General features: G+C 34.3%; 1 protein-coding gene across 1 annotated transcript in view; it reads right to left on the bottom strand.

Moving 5' to 3' along the window:
* nau (myogenic-determination protein nautilus) overlaps window positions 1-21,652 on the bottom strand; it is a 44,759-nt gene that overhangs the window by 1,188 nt on the left and 21,919 nt on the right. The window lies entirely within an intron of this gene.

Raw genomic sequence — 21,652 nt, 5'->3', positions numbered from 1 at the left:
TTTGTCACTTTTAATTTTCTAATAGCGAATAGTTGTTTGATCGGACGAAAATTCGGCAGTTTATGAGCTTCTCTGAATAGGCTAATTAATGTACCTTGTATCGTTGTATAGTTTTTGGGATAATTAAGTGTCATACTTTTTGGAAAACATAAATAAAACATGTGAAATTTTATAAAAGAGTAAGGCTATGACGTCATTTCATTCCGATTCTGTGGTGGCGAATAGTTTGAGTCGGAGTAAAAACGATTTTCCAAAATGGCTGCCTGTGGCCTTTTTAGCGGATAAATTCTGGCTAGCAGACGACCAAATCCGATATACTCCTTTACACCTCCTTTCCAGAAGTAGTAAAAAGAGTAGCTTTAATACTCCGGAACAAGCGAGTAGTTTACGGAGCGGAGTAATTCTCATCTCCGAAACAGGCGAATAACACGTTTTAGGGTGAAAACAGTACACTTTTAGTCCGAGAACAGGCGAAAAGAAATTTGACTAAGATCAAAGTGTAGTATATTTAAGAAATTGGGGGATTTTAACAACTATTTAAAATATCGGGAGATTTTAAAAACTATTTAAAAATTTGGGGAATTTTAAAAACTATTTAAGAAAACGGGAAATTTTAAAAACTATTTAAAAAATCGGGAGATTTTAAAAACTATTTAAAAATTTGGGGAATTTTAAAAACTATTTAAGAAAACGGGAAATTTTAAAAACTATTTAAAAAATCGGGAGATTTTAAAAACTATTTAAAAATTTGGGGAATTTTAAAAACTATTTAAGAAAACGGGAAATTTTAAAAACTATTTAAGAAAACGGGAAATTTTAAAAACTATTTAAAAAATCGGGGAATTTTAACAATTATTTAGAAAATCGGGGAATTTTAGCCACTATTTAAAAATTGCAGAATTTTAACCACTATTTAAAAATTGCAGTATTTTAAACACTATTTAAAATTTGCGGAATATTAACCACTATTTAAAAATTGCAGAATTTTAACCACTTTTTAAAAATTGAGGTATTTTAAACACTTTAAAAATTTCGGAATTTTAACCATTATTTAAAAATTGGAGAATTTTAACCACTATTTAAAAATTGGTTAATTATAGGGAAAATATCTGGAAATAGTCAGGAAAACCCTAAGATAATCAGGGAAATTGAATATAAAAAAATATGGCATACCTGTATATTAAATTTTACACGTCACCGCAATTCTAGTGGTATGACCTCAAAGCAACTACTATCACAGTTAGCGAGCTCACTTAAGTGACGTAACCGATAAATTAAATTAATATGAATGTATTACGACGCTAAATATTCGGTTTCGCTAAATATTCCGTTTGACGAATGTAGATCATTGAGTTGGGAATAAATAGAGGTACAACTAAATCTGGCTGGCGCGGGACCAATTTCGTTCCATAAAGAAACTTTATCAATTTTATCGTTCTACCGTGGCGGCATCTGTCTCTAGTGGTGGCAACTATATTGCAATTGAATATTTTCGCGAATCTGATGTGAAATTGAAATGTATGATTTATCGTAAGAAACAAACCTTTGAAGTTGTTTAAAGATAATTTTATTCTGTCAACACGATCCTTTTTAACTCAAGATACGGTGAGTTAGCTAATAATTATTTATTTTTAGCCATATAACTTTACAAAATATAGATGGCGCTACCGCCTAATTATAAAGATGAATTTCGTACAGTCTGATCAGAAAAGGTCCGGCGTAACCATGGCAACCTAAATTGTAATTGTAATTCTAGCAATATTATTCCCAATTCAATGATGTAGATGGCGACTTAAGCGCCGGACTACAAATTTTGTGCCTTTTTGGCAAACTTGTTTCGGCCCAACAAAATAATTTCTTCAGACAATACCGAAAGCATTTATCAGATAAGGGCGAGAATTTCGAGAGGTATACTAAACAAAAAGCGAAGATACAGCCATCCTCGAAGAAAGGACGGATTGTTGGCAAGATGAAAGGGGACTACTTTTCGGGGCGGCCGACACAAAAGCCGCTTTGTCATTTGGCGGGAAACCAGAGCGACATCTCGCGACGCGAAACTCCTTCTAGCGTAGAAATGGGAGATAGACGCTTTAGTTCAAAATATATCTAACATCAGCCGTATTGTTAGTGCGGACTGTACCTCTAGTCGGTAGGGTACGTGGTTGCTGGCAGATGGCGCTAGTGGGACGATCGGATATTTCGCCTTGAGAACGCGGCCACCGTAAAATACCTTGGATCTTCAATATTTAGAAATCTGAAAGGAGTCGTTGTACTTTCTATCTCTTAAAGGTTGGTGCCTGACTTAGGCCTAGTGATCATTCCGTTGACGAAACCTTTGGACACATTTCTTCCCCTTTATTAATTGGAGGGGTTAGCGCGGATCCCTCGAATACCTAAAGGTCCCTAAACCACCCTGTAATTGGAATTTGGTTCCTAAATCCGAAGGAAAAGGCTTACATTTTTATACTACTGTTCAAGGACATTTTAGAAAATGGCTGAAATTGTGACTTACAAGGAGCGGTGTGGGGGGGGGGGGGTTAAAGCAAGTGTCGGCTCTAGGTGAAGCAGCTCTTTTTTCAACAGATGTCACTAGCGTCGAAATCAAAACAAGATGCTGAAGCTACATTTTGACCCAAAAGGCGGGACATGAAAGTATGCTTCGCGTTGATTGGCTCGTTTGTAAATTTGTCAATAACTTCAATTATAGTAATTGTTTACAATATATTTTATATGGGATATATAATTTAGGTTAAAGTTTACTAACAAGGAGAGTACCCGAGGTGTTTATTGCCGATTTTGTTCAAAGTCGGGCGTAATGTAGACCTATATGAGATGTGAAATTTCCCAAAAGGAGACGTTGCACTACCCATTCGATTTGCCATAGCAACCGAAAATGTCTTTGATCACTTAAAATCACTTCCTGATTTTACCGAGGATTTTACCCCAAAATTGTTCCAATTTACCCAAAAATGATGAAATTTATCTAAATGTGGTACAAATTACCCATTTTGTTATTTTAAAATTAAAAAAAAAAATTCTTAGCTAGGACCCTGTGAAACCGAGAAAATCCCATGCTTTTTTAAATGGAGATTTTTTTATTTTAAGTTATCAAAAACATTTTCGGTTGCCATGGGAAATCGAATGGGTAGTGCAACGTCTCCTTTAGGGAAATATCATACGTCATATAGGTCTACATTACGCCCGACTTTGAACAAAATCGGCAATAAACACCTCCGGTACTCTCCTTGTAAGTAGAGTAAAAGTGGTCTAAATATAATACTCTATAATGGCTCTCTGACGACGTTATTGTTTCGGTATTTTCAATTTTAGATAGAGCCGACAGTTCCTTTAAGTAGACCTTCATGTACCTTGAAAGCTCCTAAAGGGAAAAAGTTCAATGGTCATTCGTTTTGCCATGGCAACCAAAAATGTTTTTCCCAACTCAAGTTTAACTTTCTCTACGTAAAATAGCATGGGGAAATCACGGATTGTAAGGGTCCCCCCTTTTCCATTTTCAAAAAATTTAAATTTTGGAAAAACAATTGGGTAAAATCGTAAGGATTTACGCCACCTAGACTCGTTTCGGTCGCGAATAGATCACTGAATTCTGCGCATTTTCAAAATCAACTTCACTGATTTCAGTTTCCGAAGATTGAAGACGCGTTTTTCGTCTTATCACGTGAACAAGGTTTCATTAAAGAACATAACGTTCTGGCATACTTATGAGTTATTATGTTATTTATGGCGATAAACATAATTAACACATTGGTCCTTATTTGGCTCCTATTTACAAAAACATTGTACAAAAAAGCCCCTCAAAATGGTGTCCAAGCGAGTGCCGGTACTATATAAAGCGACATCTATTGACGTCTATAAAAATTGTTACTTTTCACGACAAATTTATAAAAAAAAAGCTGACATAGTCCCCTAGGTGGGGTATTACAATCACCGTGTCTGTCGGTGTGTGTGTGTGTGGGTCTGTCTGGGCTGCATTTTCGGAGCAAAGTGTAATCGCTGCGTACGCAGTTTCTTAGAATTAGGGAAAAGGTTTTTCCAAAAGCGCCCTCTTTTTGTCATTGGGTGTATTATAATTTTCTTTTGTGAATTGTGATTGTACGACGTTTGTGACGGACCGAGTGCTGAGGGTTACGGTAAACGTCTCAACGTCCAAATGGCATGGTTCTCACCAAATGTTCACGGTATACTTTATAGTATCATTTTGCGATCACATCGCACGGGTTACAATTTTCATTACCGTGGGTATATGGATTGACATTTTCTGGATTTGTAAGTATTTTAATTACCTTGTTGTTTGCTTGGGTTATTATTATATATTTTTTATTGCATATTTCTGTTAATACAATGTTTATTACTGTGGGTATTTAGATTGATTTTTTCTTGATTCCTAAGTATTTTAATTAACTTGTTACTTAGTTGGGTTATTATTATATATTTTTCTATTGGTTATTTTTCTTGTTTGTAGATAATGTGGGGGATAATGTCTACGATTTTTTATTTGCATTGATTGTTATCGGCTTCGTTGGGTTGTCGTCATGAGCCCACGCAGTTTTTATTAGTGCTTTCACTTATAGTTTTGGTTTTCGCTTTAACTTTTGTTTTTCCATATAAATTTGATTGTTTAAGACCTATAATACAATGGGTTGATTTTTCTCTATAAAATAGTTTCTTGCACGTATATTTTACGTTTCGTGAGCGTTCTAATAATTTTAAATTTTGTATTTTCTATTTCTCATTTTGTTGCTTTGGTAATTTAATAACGTTTTGAGTCTATAGTTGGTTTTTTGTTCTATTGATATTGGAAATTTGTTTAATGCAATAACATTTGTAATATTTATAATTAAAATAAAAAATAATCTACTGCTTGGGATAGCACCGGGAAAAAATTTTTTTGGAGGACGCTTTTGATGGCGAGTTATCATTGAGTACCGTGTCCAGTAGTTAAAACACCCATGGGCAAATTCTTCCGAGGAGAGGTATATTTTGGCAAGCTTGCCAACTTGTTTATAGGAAAAATAGGAATAGAAAAACTATAGGACCTTTTAGGACCATATTTTAAAAATTATAGGATTTTATAGAACTATATATGCTATTTAATTTACGAACTTTAGGCATTTAAAACAAAATCTATATTTAGTTAAAGGAAAAGTTCAGGTTGGGTAAGATTTGGATTTATTTGAAAGATCATGTTTCAATAAACTCAAAAATATCAGTCGTAAAATTGCATCTTTTTTTTAATGACGAGAAATTAATTTTTAAACGAGCCAAATTTCCCCGCCAAGCGATCTGCCATTTTGTTTCGCGGTGACGTTTTAGGACTTTAATCACGCGCTGTTCGCGCTATAACAGCGCTCTGTTCCCCGCGCTCGCTTGCTCCGCGTGCGGTCTGCGGAGGGAAGGCGAAAGAAAATGGCAGCTCGCTTGGCGGGTAAATTTCGCTCGTTTAAAAATTAATTTCTCGTCATTAAAAAAAGATACAATTTTACGACTGATATTTTTGAGATTATTTAAACATGATCTTTCAAATAAATCCAAATCTTACCCAACCTGGACTTTTCCTTTAAATAAATCTTTGATTTTCACTTAAAAATAGAAACTATTTAGCCATTTCCTCACCAAAATATACTAGTAGATAACCATGTTAACAATAACAAAAGTATAGACTAGAATGACTTGGTATAGGAATTTATCCTATAGCTAAATCTAGCAATTTAACTGAGTGGCGGGATTTAAAATGGGCAAAATATACAAATTATAGGATTTTAAAAGATTTTTTGAGAATTTATGCTAAAAATTTAGTAACTTATAGGATTGAATATTTTAAAATTTATTAAAATGAATTAAAATGAATTAAAAAATTAAACGGCACTTGTACATTTAAATAATGAGGAAATAAGATTTAAACCACTTAGTGTACAATAAAAGTTTTTATTAGAAAAACGACGACTAGTTTCGTTTCCCATTCGGGAACTTCATCAGGTCTAAACTAGTCGTCGTTTTTCTAATAAAAACTTTTATTGTACACTAAGTGGTTTAAATCTTATTTCCTCATTAACTTATAGGATATTCTTGAGAAAATATAGGATTTTATAGGAATTATAGGACCTCTTTGGGGGCCATATGAATTCCAATTCATTGGGTTCATCTCATGAGCTAGAAAATATTTGTCGTGATCTTAAAGGCAGAACAATGTTACATATTATTTCAGTTGTACCACTTTAGTTTCACATTTCTATCATCAGGCCACTTTGATCTTACTTTAACGTATCTAGCGCCATTCAGCGCCTGGCGTCTGCTTAAACCTGGTGGCAGAAATGTTAAATTCATTGATTCTACATAAATATGCCACTTTGAACTTCCTTTTAATGTAACTAGCGCCAGGTATCCCAAGTCACCAAGTGTCTGAAAAGTTCATACTTCTCGTAAGCGTATAAAATGGGTCTCAGGGCGCTAAGCCTTTGACAAATGACAATACCGAAAATAAAACGGTCGCGAGAAAAAAACATGAATTCGAATTTTTGGGTCTCATTTCTGCGGTAGTAGCATTGTGACAAAGGCGCGAAGTTCGCGAATCCGGCGATATTAAAAATAGTCTCGCGCATTTTAGTCGGTCCCGGCGAATCGAGATGTCGCCACGGTCGCTGATTCGCAAAGTGCCGCTCCGTTCCGGCTTGATGGATTCCGCCATTAAAGCGTGTCCGAATTAAGAGGCTCGCCTCTTTAGCTGGCAAAATGTTCTCAGTTTTCTAGTTAAAAGACTTACTCTAATAAAAACTGACAGAGCGTCACATGAGCGATTGCCTTCGACGTAAAAAAACCCGTCCTGGCGCTAAGCCTAAATTTCGCGAACCGCATTTTGCCAATGCTCTTCTTTATGAAAAATTAAAATCAACCAAGGCCTAAGTCGAGGTTCAGAATTTTTAAGGGTTTCTGTATTTATAAAACAACCCGGTGTATTTTAAACATTTTTTTTTCAACAAAGTTGGTTTTCGAATGTTTTTAGCTACCTTTTATTTTCAGGCATTTTTGTTTACGGTATTTTAGGAAATTTTAGGAATGTGAACTAATTTAGTTAAAAATTTATGGAGAAAAATCTACCAACTTAAAATTTGGCACTATTCGCGACCGAAAAACTATCGCTACGCCGTCTTTGTTTGCTGTCGAAAACTATATTCGCGACTGAAAACTATCGCTACGCCCCCTTTGGTTCGCCAAGGAAACTTACAAATAATGATACTGTCATTTTAATATAATTTTGGCATCGTTTGCTTATGACTTTTGAATTTGTCGGTAGCAGACGCCAGATCATAGGCGCAACCTCGGAGAAGCTAGCGCCGTTACGCCACCTAGACTCGTTTCGGTCGCGTATATTCAGAAATGTTTTCTCATTTCACTAGCTGGTTTTAGATTAAATATCCTTAATTCTTTTATAATTTATCTAAATCCATAAAATTTGTCGTTAATTTAGTCGTAGTTCATGCAAATATACCTTCAGATTTTTGGCAGTATGTTTGAAAGTGTCAAGACTTTATACAATTTATCCTAACTCTTACTGTTTTTAGTCAAACATTTAGTCAATTTAACCAAAATTGTTTGGATTTTATGTAATTTATCTAAATACGTCGAAAGTTTAGACAACCAATACATCGAAGTTTTAGACAATTTATCCAAATTCTTCGAAATTTTAGACAGTTCGTACAAATACATCGACGTTTTAGACAATTTATACAAATACGACTAGCTATTAGGTAATTTATCTAAATTGTCTGAAAGTGTAGGCAACATTTAAGTAAAATATGTATACAAATACATCAAAATTTAGACAATTTTATCCAAATACATCCAAATTTAGACCATTTTATCCAAATACATCCAAATTTAGACTATTTTATCCAAATACATCCAAATTTAGACTATTTTATCCAAATACACCCAAATTTAGACTATTTTATCCAAATACATCCAAATGTAGACTATTTTATCCCAATACATCCAAATTTAGACTGTTTTATCCAAATTTAGACTATTTTATCCAAATACATTCAAATTTGTACTGATTTATGCAAATACATCCAAATTTAGACTGATTTATCCAAATACACCCAGATTTAGACTATTTTATCCAAATACATCCAAATTTTGACTGTTTTATCCAAATTTAGACTATTTTATCCAAATACACCCAAATTTAGACTATTTTATCCAAATACACCCAAATTTAGACTATTTTATCCAAATACATCCAAATTTAGACTGTTTTATCCAAATTTAGACTGATTTATCCAAATACACCAAAATTTAGACTATTTTATCCAAATAAACCCAAATTTAGACTATTTTATCCAAATACACCCAAATTTAGACTATTTTATCAAAATAAATCCAAATTTTGACTATTTTATCCAAATAAATCAAACTTTTTGACAATTTGTCCAAATACGTAAAACGTGTATACCACTTTCTCCAATACGTCGACGTTATAGACAATAGACCTTTCCATAAATTCGCTACGACTGCCCAGCTTGTTCTTGAAATTGTGCAGTCAAACTTATAGACGAATTCATTAGCTCTCTTTAGTGGGAGAACGGGGTAAGCATTGTAGAAGTTAGAAAAAGCAGTAAACAAGAAGGCCACTTTAATTTATAGAAAGGCCTATTTAATATTCAAATACGACAAACTATTAGGAAATTTATCCAAATACATCCAAATTGAGACCATTTATCAAAATTTAGACAATTTATCCAATTACATAAAAATTGAGGCTATTTATCAAAATTTAGACAATTTATTCAAATACATACAAATTGAGGCTATTTATAAAAATTTAGACAATTTATCCAAATACATCCAAATTGAGGCTTTTTATTAAAATTTAGACAATTTATCCAAATGCATCTAAATGTAGACAATTTATCCAAATAGGTCTAAATTTAGACAATTCATCCGAATAAGCGCTATAAGAAATATAAAATATATTTTGACACGCAAAATATTCGCAAAAGATTTTAAGTTTTAGCTGGAAATTTCTTTTATATTGTTTTATGAACAAGTTGATGAAAGGGGTACTTACAGGTACTTGGGTGACAGAACGTAATGTATGAAAATTCCTCTAGAAATAACAGAATCCCCTTCGCAAACCTCGTTTGTATTGTGCGTAGCACGTAGGAAGTCGGGGGGGAACCTTTCCATCAAAGGCTGACTCAGCGACAGAGAGATAAAGTGTTTTTCTGATTGACTAATTTGTCTTCAGATGGTGGCGCGATTTAGTTTGGGGGACGTGGTCCGGCAATTAGTCAAGTCAGGCCATCGAGTTGGCGCGACTTACATTCGGAAGCTCTAGTTCTATTATTAACAATATATTTTTGGGCAGTTTTTTCTACCCTTCAAAGCTTGGAGCCTGAAGAGTTGGATGTTGTTGCGTGATAAATAAGGTTTATTACCTGAGATTTATAGCGCAATGCATCTTTTACGCTAATGTCTAGTGTGAAATCAACCCTGTTTTAGTCTGCGTACCAAATTTTTATTTAGTGTCCCTGAATAAACTAATTTGCTCTTCACAAAAATTACTTTGCCCTTAAAAATTATGCTTGCCTTGAGCGGTAATGAAAACTTCATTCTTAAAGAGTGTATGAACTAAATCGAAAAAATCGTCTGCTTAAACACGCTACGGTTTGTGTTTAAGGTAGCTATAGCGCCAAATTCCCGTGGCTTCTGTTAAACATGGTGGCAGAAATGTAAAATAAATATGGTGGATCTTTAAAGCTTAGACTTTTAAAACTTCTTTCATTTTAAATTGTTTTGCCGTTCCATAACTAACTTGTTTTTCAGTTGTAACGCCTTCAAATCTAATTTGATTTTAAGCCTTATTCTCATTGCAAAACTAACTTGTTGTTAAGTTATATCAGCAACAAAATTGCTTTGATTTTAAGCCTTATTCTCATTGCAAAACTAACTTGTTATTAAGTTATATCAGCAACAAAATTGCTTTGATTTTAAGCCTTATTCTCATTGCAAAACTAACTTGTTGTTAAGTTATATCAGCAACAAAATTGCTTTGATTTTAAGCCATATTCTCATTGCAAAACTAACTTGTTGTTAAGTTATATCAGCAACAAAATTGGTTTGATTTTAAGCCTTATTCTCATTGCAAAACTAACTTGTTGTTAAGTTATATCAGCAACAAAATTGCTTTGATTTTAAGCCTTATTTTCATTGCAAAACAAACTTGTTGTTAAGTTATATCAGCAACAAAATTGCTTTGATTTTAAGCCTTATTCTCATTGCAAAACTAACTTGTTATTAAGTTATATCAGCAACAAAATTGCTTTGATTTTAAGCCAGATTCTCATTGCAAAACTAACTTGTTGTTAAGTTATATCAGCAACAAAATTGCTTTGATTTTAAGCCTTATTCTCATTGCAAAACTAACTTGTTGTTAAGTTATATCAGCAACAAAATTGCTTTGATTTTAAGCCATATTCTCATTGCAAAACTAACTTGTTGTTAAGTTATATCAGCAACAAAATTGGTTTGATTTTAAGCCTTATTCTCATTGCAAAACTAACTTGTTGTTAAGTTATATCAGCAACAAAATTGCTTTGATTTTAAGCCTTATTCTCATTGCAAAACTAACTTGTTGTTAAGTTATATCAGCAACAAAATTGCTTTGATTTTAAGCCATATTCTCATTGCAAAACTAACTTGTTGTTAAGTTATATCAGCAACAAAATTGGTTTGATTTTAAGCCTTATTCTCATTGCAAAACTAACTTGTTGTTAAGTTATATCAGCAACAAAATTGCTTTGATTTTAAGCCTTATTTTCATTGCAAAACAAACTTGTTATTAAGTTATATCAGCAACAAAATTGCTTTGATTTTAAGCCTTATTCTCATTGCAAAACTAACTTGTTGTTAAGTTATATCAGCAACAAAATTGCTTTAATTTTAAGCCTTATTCTCATTGCAAAACTAACTTGTTATTAAGTTATATCAGCAACAAAATTGCTTTGATTTTAAGCCTTATTCTCATTGCAAAACTAACTTGTTGTTAAGTTATATCAGCAACAAAATTGCTTTGATTTTAAGCCATATTCTCATTGCAAAACTAACTTGTTGTTAAGTTATATCAGCAACAAAATTGGTTTGATTTTAAGCCTTATTCTCATTGCAAAACTAACTTGTTGTTAAGTTATATCAGCAACAAAATTGCTTTGATTTTAAGCCTTATTTTCATTGCAAAACAAACTTGTTGTTAAGTTATATCAGCAACAAAATTGCTTTGATTTTAAGCCTTATTCTCATTGCAAAACTAACTTGTTATTAAGTTATATCAGCAACAAAATTGCTTTGATTTTAAGCCAGATTCTCATTGCAAAACAAACTTGTTGTTAAGTTTCTATGCCCTGAAGTTGCTTATCAAAAACATTTATTTTTTTATCATAGGGCCAGAAAAAAAATTGATTGATCCTTCATAAGAGTAACCCCACCCCATTAGAGGACGATTTTTAAACACCCGAAGTCTCACCAGATGACGCCAACAGTCTGAAGAGTAAATTTCTTTAAATTATGTCTAAATAAAAATATTTTTTATTGAATCGCAAATTCTCCAAAGTTGAATTTCGCAATAAAAATCCACTAAAATAACTTAAGAAGTTCTTGTTATTAATTACAATGAATTCCCTGTCCACCAGGACGTTTAAATAAGAGCCATCTAGTGCAAATAAAAGTGTTAAAAACGAAACTCTAAGGGTTTCCCTTTAGTTATTTGTTTCCCTGTAAACAATTTGTGAAAGGGGTTATACCATATTTGAATCTTAAGGGAGTAAACCTTTATCGGAATTTAGGGGGAAAAGTTTTCCATTCCTCCCAGCGCCTAAGTTAAAAAATCGTAGGAGTGTTTTGGGGATGATAAATAAGAATGCGGATCAAGTCGATATTTAATAGATAATTAGGGAAAACTACAAGAACAAAATATATTTCACAATATAGCACGTTTATGACTTAACTTTTTACGTAATCATTGAGATATAGTTAATTCACTACTTACAATGCTTTTGTTTAAAAATATAACGGGGAAATCAGTAGGGTTATGACCTTAAACCCAAATATACTACTAGAAGTAGATTTCTAGTATAAAGTATAGGTCATTAGCAGCGTGCTATAGAGGTTTTATCTGGAAATCATCCAAACTATTTCACCGTAGCGCCTCGTGTGGATTTTTGAGTAAGCTTAGTGCACCCTACCAAACACGTAGGGTTATACTGCCTTTAACCATCTTCAGGTGTTAGTTTCAGGGAACAAATGAGATATTGTGCTGACTTGATTTGTTTTAGGGTGACGGATGCTAAATATCGTTAATATTAATAAATTCTTAATATTGTAATGGTTTTGTCTACATTTACTATAAATAAAGAAAAACATTATTGATATTAACACAGTAATTATAATTAGCAAATTCCCTGGTTTAAATAGTCACCTAAGTTTTCAAAAAAAAAGTTTACAAAACCTTTTGAAAACTACCTATCACAATAGACTTTTCTATAAATTCCAAGCTAAACAGGCCTACAATTTTCACAAAGAGAAGATAGCGCTACTTCGGTAGGATTTGAAAACTTAATTATTCATTAATTTTAATAATTTTGTTTATTCCTATTTAATTGGTATTTACTGAAGGCTCACTCATAAAGTCAATTTTCAAAATATAGCTAAGGTAGCCTACGTGAAGATAGTATATTTCAAAATATAGTAAGTCCATAACTGAACTATTTACAAAATCAATGAGATATAGTCAATTAACTATTTATAACGGTTTGTATGAAACTATAACCATTAAATGAGTAGGATATTGATCAATAATTCACTATTTAGCCAGACAACTAGGTTGGCAGGTTTGCCAGAGAATCCTCTTTTGAGCCGCCCTGGTTCGTGAAAAATCGGGCCAAACCTCAAGGAAAGCTCACCAACCTTTATGTCACATTAAAAGGAACCACCTATGGACTGCAATGCAAAGGATGATAAAATTAGCGAATTAAGTAGATTAGTCCATTATGAAGACCTATCGGTACGAGCTACTTGTAAGTTTTTAAATTTCTTCAAATTTGTTTAGGGTTTAGCTTTTTTATCCGTTTTCATAATGGACTAATCTACTTATTCGCTAATTTTATCACCAACTTTTACATCATTTAAACTAGGAGCAACAACAAGTTATATCAGCAACAAAATTGCTTTGATTTTAAGCCTTATTTTCATTGCAAAACAAACTTGTTATTAAGTTATATCAGCAACAAAATTGCTTTGATTTTAAGCCTTATTCTCATTGCAAAACTAACTTGTTGTTAAGTTATATCAGCAACAAAATTGCTTTAATTTTAAGCCTTATTCTCATTGCAAAACTAACTTGTTATTAAGTTATATCAGCAACAAAATTGCTTTGATTTTAAGCCTTATTCTCATTGCAAAACTAACTTGTTGTTAAGTTATATCAGCAACAAAATTGCTTTGATTTTAAGCCATATTCTCATTGCAAAACTAACTTGTTGTTAAGTTATATCAGCAACAAAATTGGTTTGATTTTAAGCCTTATTCTCATTGCAAAACTAACTTGTTGTTAAGTTATATCAGCAACAAAATTGCTTTGATTTTAAGCCTTATTTTCATTGCAAAACAAACTTGTTGTTAAGTTATATCAGCAACAAAATTGCTTTGATTTTAAGCCTTATTCTCATTGCAAAACTAACTTGTTATTAAGTTATATCAGCAACAAAATTGCTTTGATTTTAAGCCAGATTCTCATTGCAAAACAAACTTGTTGTTAAGTTTCTATGTCCTGAAGTTGCTTATCAAAAACATTTATTTTTTTATCATAGGGCCAGAAAAAAAATTGATTGATCCTTCATAAGAGTAACCCCACCCCATTAGAGGACGATTTTTAAACACCCGAAGTCTCACCAGATGACGCCAACAGTCTGAAGAGTAAATTTCTTTAAATTATGTCTAAATAAAAATATTTTTTATTGAATCGCAAATTCTCCAAAGTTGAATTTCGCAATAAAAATCCACTAAAATAACTTAAGAAGTTCTTGTTATTAATTACAATGAATTCCCTGTCCACCAGGACGTTTAAATAAGAGCCATCTAGTGCAAATAAAAGTGTTAAAAACGAAACTCTAAGGGTTTCCCTTTAGTTATTTGTTTCCCTGTAAACAATTTGTGAAAGGGGTTATACCATATTTGAATCTTAAGGGAGTAAACCTTTATCGGAATTTAGGGGGAAAAGTTTTCCATTCCTCCCAGCGCCTAAGTTAAAAAATCGTAGGAGTGTTTTGGGGATGATAAATAAGAATGCGGATCAAGTCGATATTTAATAGATAATTAGGGAAAACTACAAGAACAAAATATATTTCAAAATATAGCACGTTTATGACTTAACTTTTTACGTAATCATTGAGATATAGTTAATTCACTACTTACAATGCTTTTGTTTAAAAATATAACGGGGAAATCAGTAGGGTTATGACCTTAAACCCAAATATACTACTAGAAGTAGATTTCTAGTATAAAGTATAGGTCATTAGCAGCGTGCTATAGAGGTTTTATCTGGAAATCATCCAAACTATTTCACCGTAGCGCCTCGTGTGGATTTTTGAGTAAGCTTAGTGCACCCTACCAAACACGTAGGGTTATACTGCCTTTAACCATCTTCAGGTGTTAGTTTCAGGGAACAAATGAGATATTGTGCTGACTTGATTTGTTTTAGGGTGACGGATGCTAAATATCGTTAATATTAATAAATTCTTAATATTGTAATGGTTTTGTCTACATTTACTATAAATAAAGAAAAACATTATTGATATTAACACAGTAATTATAATTAGCAAATTCCCTGGTTTAAATAGTCACCTAAGTTTTCAAAAAAAAAGTTTACAAAACCTTTTGAAAACTACCTATCACAATAGACTTTTCTATAAATTCCAAGCTAAACAGGCCTACAATTTTCACAAAGAGAAGATAGCGCTACTTCGGTAGGATTTGAAAACTTAATTATTCATTAATTTTAATAATTTTGTTTATTCCTATTTAATTGGTATTTACTGAAGGCTCACTCATAAAGTCAATTTTCAAAATATAGCTAAGGTAGCCTACGTTAAGATAGTATATTTCAAAATATAGTAAGTCCATAACTGAACTATTTACAAAATCAATGAGATATAGTCAATTAACTATTTATAACGGTTTGTATGAAACTATAACCATTAAATGAGTAGGATATTGATCAATAATTCACTATTTAGCCAGACAACTAGGTTGGCAGGTTTGCCAGAGAATCCTCTTTTGAGCCGCCCTGGTTCGTGAAAAATCGGGCCAAACCTCAAGGAAAGCTCACCAACCTTTATGTCACATTAAAAGGAACCACCTATGGACTGCAATGCAAAGGATGATAAAATTAGCGAATTAAGTAGATTAGTCCATTATGAAGACCTATCGGTACGAGCTACTTGTAAGTTTTTAAATTTCTTCAAATTTGTTTAGGGTTTAGCTTTTTTATCCGTTTTCATAATGGACTAATCTACTTATTCGCTAATTTTATCACCAACTTTTACATCATTTAAACTAGGAGCAACAAACACAACACCCCACACAAGGAGAATGCAATCCGTCAAAAGTCGTGGATTTTCTTGTGTACGTTTTTCATTGGCTAGAGGCCTGCTGCCGTCGGAAGGGGAAAATTCGGAAATTGTCTTCCCCCCGCCCGTAAAACGTTCAGCGTAAAGGCTCGTGACGCTCGTCCAATGAAATTCGTACACAACCCTTCGTTAGCGTGTTTAAAGGCCAGCTGCGTTCTCCTTGTGTCTGTTGCTCCTAGATTTAAATAAGTATAAAATATTACTCCAAAAAGAACCACACCAGAAAAAAATTGGGCTTTATTTTAAAATAGTGTTGGTAATTTTCCGGAAAATTAAAATGCGGGAAAAATTTCCGCAAATCGGAAAAATATAAAATATAAAAAAAATAACATAAATTACTTTTTAAGGGTTTTTAACTCTTTATCGATATAAAATGTCTAATATCAGTAAACATACTACAAAACATTAATAGCGTTACATTGTTAATCAGTTTAAATAGACTAGAGGTTTAGTTTTACTTTTAGATTCGAAAAAATGAGGCGAAAATGCCGCTTTATTTAAATTGGCAAACAATATTAAACTAATCATGGAATGAAAAATACGAAAAATGTTCCGACTTACAACACTATTCTAAAACAAAGTACCTCAGGGAACCGGGGCCAAAATAGGACCCTAGTCACTCGAAACAACCATTGCCCAAATCTACGATCTAAAAATCTCCCCGTAACGCAGATTGTGATAATTTTTTGGCTACCAACTTTTTTTTCACTAATTGGATGTATAGAGGGAGCCACCGCGAACACCCATACACACAGACACACACGAGCGCATTCATTTTCTTAAATAACATTTTCCTTTGAACTAATATTTTCCCTTACGTCAGCAATACCGACGGCCGAGTATGTAGCTTATTCCAAGCCCGCCACTAGGGGGAAATTGGCGCTGCATACCTGGCACTCATTAGCCGTTATTACTCTAGAGAATTAAAGTGGGGGGGAGAGAGGGGTAAGATGGATTTATCTATTTTTTGCGACTGAAGATTGTCCCGCGCGATTACGGCGGTAGAGCAGTCGCCTTAAGCCTTGGTTACGCCTCGCGTCTATTTAAGTGAAAGATTGATTATGATCTGTTCCCGCTCTCGGCCCCGAAACACACGCGGCATTCTTGTCGAATTTACACATGCAGACGTGTATCTTCATTCTTCGAATTGTTTCAATTTTAGGCGAGCCGTACCTCCGCGGAGTTTTCAAGGGTTTCGCCGCGTTGTTTGTTCAGTTTTAGCGCCAGTTTTTAACGAGCTGTAAGACTGTATTTTGCTCAAGTGGGGTTCCTCGGGATGTCGCTAAACCGGCTTGTTTTTCATATTAGTTGATTTTACCGTTTTTAGTTCGATTAGTGGGTTTTTTGGCGCCCATTTAGAGGCGTGGTCTGGTAGTAGTTTTTGCTCTATTTAGAAACCTGGCTTAGTAGTAGTTTTGCCTCTATTCAGACGCGTGGGCTGGTAGTAATTTTGGCTCTATTGAGAGGCGTGGGCTGGTAGTAGTTTGGGTTCTATTTAGATGCGTCGTTTGGTAGTATTTTTGGCTCTATTTAGAGACCTGGCTTGACAGTAGTTTTAGCTCTATTGAGAGGCGTGGGCTGACAGTAGTTTGGGTTCTATTTAGATGCGTCGTTTGGTAGTATTTTTGGCTCTATTTAGAGACCTGGCTTGGTAGTAGTTTTGCCTCTATTTAGAGGCTTGGGCTTGTAGGAGTTTTGGCTCTATTTAGAGGCGTAGACTGGTACTAATTTGGGCTCTATTTAGACGCGTCGTTTGGTAATAGTTTTGCCTCTATTTAGATGCTTGGTTTAGTAGTAGTTTTTGCTCCACTTAGAGACCTGGCTTGGTATTAGTTTTGGCTCTATTTAGAGGCTTGGTTTGGTATTAGTTTTGGCTCTATTAAGAGGTGTGTTTTGGTAGAAGTTTTGGCTCTATTTAGAGGCGTAGACTGGTAGTAATTTGGGCTCTATTTAGAGGCTTGGTTTGGTATTAGTTTTGGCTCTATGAAGAGGTGTGTTTTGTTAGACGTTTTGGCTCTATTTAGAGGCGTAGACTGGTAGTAATTTGGGCTCTATTTAGAGGCGTGGTTTGGTAGTAGTTTTGAATATATCGACCGAAGTTCAGATTCTATTTAAAGTAGGGTTTTAATAGTAGTTTTGACGGTGTTGGTCCATTTGATCGAAAAATATGTGATCGACAGTCGATCATTATACTTTGAAATTGATCGAAATTCCATTTGATCGAATCCCATTAGTCATTTGTTTCATAAGATCGAACCTTCAAATGATCGAATACTATTTGATCGAATTCAAAAGTATTTATAGTACCAGTTGGTATGTTTTTATTTTACCGAATGTCAATATGAAGTGCAGAAGGAATAATGATGGAATAATTCATTGCTTAAGTGCAGAAGGAATAATGATGGAATAATTCATTGCTTAAGTGCAGAAGGAATAATGATGGAATAATTAATTGCTTTAACTGTATTAAGCCACAAAGATGAAGAGATTTTTACTTTATACACTCTATGATGGAATTTTTTATGACATCGACGATAACGGCCCGTTGTTTTTGATATATATAAATAGGGTCAGGTTAGGTTAGGTTGATGTACGCGCGCCGTAGGCGCGAATGCACCGTTGCCTTTTCGATTTACTCCCAAAAACTAGTAGTTTTATCCTACAGTAGCGTTCGATCAAATTTCGTTCGATCAAATGCCATTCGATCAAATGCAATTCGATCAAATGGAAATTCGATCAAATGGGACCCGTTCGATCATTTGGGAATCGATCAAATAGACTCAAACCGTTTTGGATATTTAGAGGAATAGTTTTTTACAGTTATAATAATAGTGTTATTTTCATTTAAAAGTGTTTGTAAGAATTCTGACTTAATTCACTTGAAAACGTGACTTAGAAACGACAAAGCAATGATTCCCAATTTGATTCTCGGGGTTGTGATTTCTTGAAAACTCATTTTGCATTGTACAAGGATTTTCGACAAATGCAATTTGGGAACCGTTGCTACATTTAGTCACACGTCGTGGTTTCATATTTCTAGTTTTTATTATAGTTTTCTCTTTATTTACTAGCCAGAGCCGCTAGTAGGTGGTTTCTTTTAGCTTGTTCCGGGATTTCGGAGTAGGGTAAGAAGAGTAAGGCTATGACGTCATTTTACTCCGATTCTGTGGTGGATAATATTTCGAGTCGGAGTAAAAACGTTTTTCCAAAATGGCTGCCTGTGGCCCTTTCAGTAGATAAATTCCGGCTAGTAGACGACAAAATCCGATTTACTCCTTTACACCTCCTTTTCAGAAGGAGTAAAATGATACACCGGAACAAGCGAATAGTTTATGGGGCGGAGTAATTATCATCCCCGGAACAGGCGAATAAAACGTTTTAGGGTAAAAAGAGTACATTTTTAGTCCGAGAACAGGCGAAAAGAAACCACCTAGTATCATCTGTCACTACTTTCCCAAATTCCCAAGCTTTCGGTAGTCTACTGATTGGTTGGATTTCTTAGGGTGGAGGAGGAAACGGGGGGGGGGCTTGAATATCTGGAGGAACAAGATTCAAATGTGAGACTTCCTGTTTATGCCTATTTACTTTTGAGAGAACCAACAAACCTGGCCATCTATGGCCGACAGACAAAGTGCGTCGTTTCTCGTAAGCCGACCCAAATGCTGCTCTCATTTCCTCCGTTTACAAGCTCGTTGAAAGTCGCGGAGGGGATCGCGAAAAAAAGACAAATATGTTCTATTTCTGAGATGATTCATGGAAGGCACTTTTTCTTTTATCGGCGCCAACGATACTCGGTGCCACGTGCTGGTCAGCCCAAGACGGAACGCGTGACGACACCGTTCTCCACCGCAATAAAAACACCACTTTTCATATTATCAGGGAAAACATTCGCCAAGTCAAATACGCTTCTATACATCTTCAAAGATTGCATTGCGTGTCCCTAAAATAACCAACTGTCCCTATTTTTTTCCGTTCAAGGTCCCCCATCGGGATTCGGTCCCTAAAGTGCCCTATTATCACTCAATTTGGAGAATAGCCCCATCGGCTGAAAAATATTTTTCCAATTAAGTTTACAAATTGGTTCAAGCTAAGATGAACTGATACACAATAATTATATTAAAAATTCTAGAAATAGTAAGTGATGATAAGTGATAATTTAATGTTCTAAAAATAGTAAGTGATGATAAGTGATAATTTAATGTTCTAAAAATAGTAAGTGATGATAAGTGATAATTTAATGTTCTAAAAATAGTAAGTGATAATTAAAAATTTTAGATATAGTACGTGATAATTAAAAATTTTAGATATAGTACGTGATAATTAAAAATTTTAGATATAGTACGTGATAATTAAAAATTTTAGAAATAGTACGTGATAATTAAAAATTCTAGAAAATGTAAGTGATAATTAAAAATTCTAGAAAATGTAAGTGATAATTAAAAATTCTAGAAATAGTAAGTGATAATTCAAAATTCTAAAAATAGTAAGTGATAATTCAAAATTCTAAAAATAGTAAGTGATAATTCAAAATTCTAAAAATAGTAAGTGATAATTCAAAATTCTAAAAATAGTAAGTGATAATTCAAAATTATAGAATTAGTAAGTAACAAATAAATATTTTAAAAATAGTAAGTGACAAGTAATATTCTAAAAATAGTAAGTGACAAGTAATATTCTAAAAATAGTAAGTGACAAATAAATATTATAAAAATAGTAAGTGATAATTATAAACTCTTGAAATTGTTACTTTGTTAGTGATCATTCAAATTTAAGGAAGTTTTTGAGTTACTTTATTTCGAATAAAAATGTTTTTTGTTTTTGTTTTACATTGTTTCCAATTGGTTTTCTATGTTAAAAATGTTGTTCTTATTTAACCTATTTTCCTAATTATTTTTCAGATTTCGGTTGTAGCCTTGAAATTATTTTATTTTTATAGTGTAAAATCCCTATTAACCCTAATTAGTTTTCAGATATCTGTTGGGGCCTGGAAATTATTATATTTATAATATCGTGAAACGTCCCTTTTAACCAAAAATTATTTTCCAAATTTCGATGTGATCTCTGAGATTATTTTTCAATCGTGAAAAATCATTTTTAAACCCTAATTATTTTTTCAGATTTCGGTGAGTTCCACCTAGGAGCAACAAACACAAGGAGAACTTAGCTAGCCTTTAAACACGCTAACGAAGGGTTGTGTACGAATTTCATTGGATGAGCGTCACGAGCCTTTACGCTGAACGTTTTACGGGCGGGGGGGAAGACAATTTCCGAATTTTCCCCTTCCGACGGCAGCCGGCGCTAAAGCGTCTAGCCAATGAAAAATGTACGCGAGAAAATCCACGACTTTTGACGGGTTGCGTTCTCCTTGTGTGGGGTGTTGTGTTTGTTGCTCCTAGGTGCCATGTTGTCAGAATTTATAGCCCGGTGTACCGGTAAGAAAAGAACCACACCACCGGAGGCCTATCATCAGAATGCCCTACGCCAGCGTCCACAAGCCCGGACAGGTGACAAAACCAGCATGGGTAGCAGAACCCCACTACTGATGGTCGCACCCTCGACGCAAGCCGCTCAACCCAGCAGAAGGTGCAACAATGGGACGACCAGCCCGCCACTTCGCACACAGCAGTGGGATAGAGAACGGATGCTCTAGCAACTCCGGCCGACACCCCACCTACAAAGGCAGGGAGCCAAGCCCTTAGGAGAGAGCTCCTAAAGGGGAACGGCGGGCACACAGCAGCCCGCATAACCCGGCACAGCTGGCACCGGAGATCCCGGTGGGAGCCCAAAAGGCCAGGAGATGGGTCCGCCGTGCCCTCATACGGAGGCCCGCAGCCCCACAGCAGGCTACTCAATCCGCCGAGGCGGCCAGTTTGCCCGGCCCCTCTCCATTAGCCTGGGCCGAAGCCCAGTATCCAGCCCACACCTGACCGAAGTCGGAGGTCGGAGATAGG

Source organism: Leiobunum rupestre, chromosome 2 (assembly GCF_980474605.1).
Source record: "Leiobunum rupestre chromosome 2, qqLeiRupe1.1.hap1, whole genome shotgun sequence".
Taxonomy (NCBI): Eukaryota; Metazoa; Arthropoda; class Arachnida; order Opiliones; family Sclerosomatidae; genus Leiobunum; species Leiobunum rupestre.
The sequence above is the reverse complement of the archived record's forward strand: the minus strand, read 5'-3'. Positions and strand labels throughout refer to the sequence as shown.